Raw genomic sequence first — 4,783 nt, forward strand, 5'->3', positions numbered from 1 at the left:
TCCCGCTGCCACCATCCAAGGCTCTGGACTCACTTCTGGCTCTGCGCACCTTGGAAAACACAGGCCTGATCGTCCAATGGGTGCTAGACCCAGTATAAGCACTTGGGGCACTTCCCCAAGTCAGGGGCTTATTAGGAAGCCTCCCTTAGTCCACCGACCTAAGGGGCCTCCTTGGCATAATTCAGACCCACCCCTCAATAAATCTCCACACCGGTCACAAGGAGAACTTTACTGATTACAGGGGTAGGGCGGAAACAGGGTAAAAGGTAGAGCAATATCATAGAAATATCAGAGGAATATCAGAGGAATCCCATAGAGCAAACCAGGGTGGCTGAGGTAGCCGTTTGAACACGCATCTGCATCTGAGTTACTGAAGCTAAATATCTGATCGGATCTCTAGTAGGTTACTCACTCGCATCGTCCAGAGGTGCTTGTTGTTTCCTCTGGAGGCAGGGCACTCTTGGAGCATGCGGTGATGAGGAGAGAGCCAGGGTCAGATTCACCTGGATGACCGCATGGCTAATGGCTGGCCTCTTCCTCGTCCGCGCCCCTAAATAAACCTCTCTGACCTCAGCAGCCCGGTCCAACCGAAGCTGCCAACAAGCCGACCAATCTCCCAAGCATCCCTGGCTACCTGGGCCCGCGCGCAGGGCCGGGCTTTCCCCCCTGCCCAGGTGACCAGAGCATTCAGGCCCCAGGCTTTTGTCATGCAGACAAGGTGGGAGATCCCCGCCCTGAGGGATTCAACACCAGCCTCTCAGGCTGGTGGAGACAGATATCTGGAGGGGGCACCGACGGTGGCATTTGTGCCACAGTAGTCACAGCCAGTGCAACCCTCGCCACGGGCAGGAGCATCCCTGTCCAGACCACCTCAGACAAGCACTTGTTGAACCTGTTACTGAACCACACAAAATCCCTGTCGCACAACCACAGGGCACGGCCCCGCACCCCTGGCCCAGGAAAGCAGGGGGGCCATGGCCACCAATGTCCTGCTGCTGCAAAGGGTGCTCCCGAAACCCCAGGCCAGGCCGTGCCCCTGCTGCAGAGGGAGGCAACCCCCCCCCAGTGCGCACCAGTCTGAGCAGGGGGAAATCTGTTCCTGCTCCAGTGGGGCTGAGCCTGAGCATGAGTCTGAGCATGGGGGCAAGACCCTCCCGCCAGGACCCTGCGGGGTTGGTGCCAGCAGGAGCATTGGCCCAGCCCAGCCCCATCCCCAGCCTGGGATGCAGCAGCACCGGTGCATCAGGGGGAGGATTAAACACCCTGACACGTGGAGCAGAAAAAGGGTGTCACAAGCCATGTCCCCCAGCCCCACAATCATTTTCATTGCCCTCCGCTGGACTCTCGCCAACGTGTCCACATCCTTTGTCGTGGGGGCCACAGCTGGACACAGGACTCCAGATGTGGCCTCCCCAGTGCTGAATAGAGGGGAAGAATCACGTCCCTTCATCTGCTGGCACCGCTCCTACCGATGCAGCCCGGGATGCCGGTCACCTTGGCACAAGGGCACACTGCTGGCTCCTGTTCAGCTTCTTGCCCCCTGTCCCCCCAGGTCCTTTTCTGCAGAGCTGCTGCCCAGCCCGTCACCCCCAGCCTGCACCGGTGCAGGGGATCGCTCCCTCCTCAGTGCAGGACTTTGCACTTGTCCTTGCTGAACCTTGTGAGGTTTCTTTTGGCCCAATCCTCCAGTGTGTCCAGGTCGCTCCGAATCCAGGTACACCACATCCCCCGGTGTGCCCCCATCCACAGAGCCAGCCACCCCCTCGTAGAAGGCATCAGGTTGGTCCAGCATGACTTGCCCCAGTGAATCCACGACGACCCTTCCTGATCACCTTCTTCTCCCCCAAGTGCTTAGCAACGGATGCCCTGAGGATCCGCTCCGTGATTTCCCTGGGGACTGAGGTGAGGCTGCCCGGCCTGTAGTTCCCTGGATCCTCTTTATTCCCTTTCTTAAAGATGAGCACTATGTTTGCTCTTTTCCAATCATCCGGGACCTCTCCTGATGGCCAATGGCTCAGTCTTCTCTCCTCCAGATTCAGCCACACCAGCTCTTCCAGCCCAGCCGCATCCATCGTGCCTCCTTTGCTCACTGCGGTCGCTCTGCACTGGACCCTCTCCATCCTGTCCGCGTCCTCCTGGAAGTGCGGGGCCACAGCTGGGCGCAGGGCTCCAGGGGAGGCCTCCCCAGTGCTGAAGAGCAGAGATCCCTGCCCTGGATCTGCACGGTCCAAAGCATCCCAGACACGTCCTTGTCTTACCGGTACACAGCGTCCTGGGCACAGAGACAAGGCCTGTTGCCAGATACACCGAGAGCCCCCAAACCTGCCCTGAGTGAAGCTGGGGGACAAGGGTGTCAGGGTCCGGCTGCTGCCAGGGGGTTAAATGCACTCGAGACCCCAGACAGAGGCCGTGCCCCACATTAAAGAGGAAAGCAAAACCCCGCAGTGCAGACCAGTCTGTGCCCAGGGTGCTGTGCAGGGTTAAGGCTGAAGTCAGACAAAGGCATGTGTGGGATGCTTTGGATGGGGCTGATCCTGCCTCGAGCAGGGGGCTGGGCTAGGTGTGACCCCAGGAAGGCTCTGCCAGCCCGGCTGGTCTCTGATCCTCTGGCCTGACTGGACTGCAGACACGGCTACCATCAACCCGATGAGATTCCCCAAGGCCAAGTGCAAAGTCCTGCCCCTGGGGCAGAAGAACCGCGTGCACCGATCCAGCCCAGGGAGCAGCGGGCTGGGATGCCGTGCTCCAGGAGGACCTGAGGCAGGTGGAGAACAAGCTGAACACAGGCCAGCAGCACAGTCTTGTTGCCTAATCCACCAGCAGCCTCCTGGGCTGTACGAGCAGGAGCATCGGTGCGGATCCTCCTCATCTCCCAGCGCCTTTCACCTGCTGTTGTAACCATAGATTCACAGATTCATGGATTCATAGATGTTAGGGCCGGAAGGGACCTCAATAGATCATCGAGTCCGACCCCCTGCATAGGCAGGAAAAAGTGCTGGGTCTAGAGGACCCCAGCTAGATGCATATCCAACCTCCTCTTGAAGACCCCCAGGGAACCAAGCGGGTCCTGGAGCCCTGCTTCCTTCTCCAGCTGCGCCTGGCCCTCTCCAGCATCCTCCTGCTCTGGGCACCTGCTCTTCTCACCGCCCCCAGCGCTGCACACAGCGGAGAGGTCCTGGGCTCCCAGCTCGTCACAGCACACACCAGGCATGGCTGGCCCCTGCCCAGAGCTTGCCCAGCCTGAGCCCAGACACCCTCAGCGAAGGGCTTCCACCACGGCCCAGCAGAGCCGCCGAGATGCCGCGGCCCTTGCAAGGGGTCTGTCTCTGCAGGGAGCTCAGAGGCCGGAAGTAGCAGCGTCTCATGCGCCGGGGCTGCAGCTTTATCCCGAGCCTGGCCCCACGGCTGGAGGCACCGTCTGCTCCTGGCTCTCGGGGCTGCTCTGCACTGCAGCGGCGCAGCAGAGAGGCCCGGGTCTCCCCCTGCCCTGCCCCAGCTCGGTGCAGCCGGCTCGGCTGCAGCCCCACATGCACAGAGCTGCACGTTGCCCTCGAGCTGCGGCAGAGCTGGGAACAGCTGCGCTGGCTTGGCCCACGCTTCCCAGACACCGCCCTACAGGGACCGCACGGTCCCAGGGCAGCGCCGGCAGCGAGGAGCCTGGGGCATCACAGCTGCCTGGAAGGGGCAAGCCCGGAGTGGGGGCAATGCCCAGGGGATCCCCCTTCCCCAAGTGACCAGGGCCCTGCAGCCAGGAGCCTCGGGCATCCCGGTCCAGGAGCACCAGCCCCTGCCGTGCAGGCCCCAGCCCGAGCTTCCAAGCAGTGCTTCAAAGCAGCCCCCACAACCCAGCCGGGGAAGGATCCTCCAGACCAAAGCCATGAAGCCTGGGAGTGCAAATCGCCGCCCCCAGCCCTTCCTGCCGGTCCTCTCCGCCGGGGCACAGCAGCCCCCGGGGTGCACATGCAGAGCTGGGGGCCAGGGCACCCACGCTTGTCCCCAACCCATCCACGCCCCTGCGCATCTGTCTTGCAGCATGGCTGGGAAGCCGGGCACAGCGCCGCGTGCAACTTGGGGTCATCCGGTATCGTAGCATGAAGGCAGCATGTCTGGCAGCACGGGGGTCCCCACGGGTACCTCCACCCGGCTCGGTGCGCTGCACTGGCTGGATGGGCATGCGCAGCACGCAGGGCACGTAGCATCACAGCCCACAGAAAGCGGGGGGGAGGCTGACGAGCTGGACCGGGGGACGCGGGAGGATCCAGGCTGCTCAAGATAGAAACAAACAGGCAGGACATGAGGAGCGAACCGGCTGACGCCCAGGACGGAGGCGGCAGATGGGCCAGTGCCAGCCTGTGGGGACAGAGAGGGCGGCGGGCAGGGAGCAGGGCCCCGAGGGCCTCTCCAGGCCTGGCTGTCCCTGGAGCAGCAGCAACCGCAGGGCCAGAGCCCCCTGCTCCAGGCACCCGCCCGTGGGGGCACCGGGCACGGGGTGACCGAGCCAGCTGCAGCTCCGGCCCCTCTCCGCTCTCACGGCAGGCCAGGGGCGTGCTCCCGGGGGCAGGGGGCATGCACCACGCCACGTGCGGGGCCAGCCTGGTTCAGGGCATAGCCGCATGCCAGGAAAGCCTCTCCCTCCGCCCACGCCCGGGCAGGAGGCCGGCCCCAGCCCCGGCCCCGGCCCAGAACGTGGCCACATCACAGGCCGGCCGTGGCGCGGCTCCAGCCCTGCCCAGCGGGCGCACAAGGCCGGGGCTGTTGGGCTGCGGCTGTACCGGGGGGGGGG

General features: G+C 63.5%; 1 protein-coding gene across 1 annotated transcript in view; it reads left to right on the forward strand.

Moving 5' to 3' along the window:
- Positions 1-4,783, forward strand: part of LOXL4 (lysyl oxidase like 4) — a 26,161-nt gene that overhangs the window by 21,190 nt on the left and 188 nt on the right.

The sequence above is a fragment of the Alligator sinensis genome, unplaced genomic scaffold (assembly GCF_000455745.1).
Source record: "Alligator sinensis unplaced genomic scaffold, ASM45574v1 scaffold859_1, whole genome shotgun sequence".
Lineage (NCBI taxonomy): Eukaryota > Metazoa > Chordata > Crocodylia > Alligatoridae > Alligator > Alligator sinensis.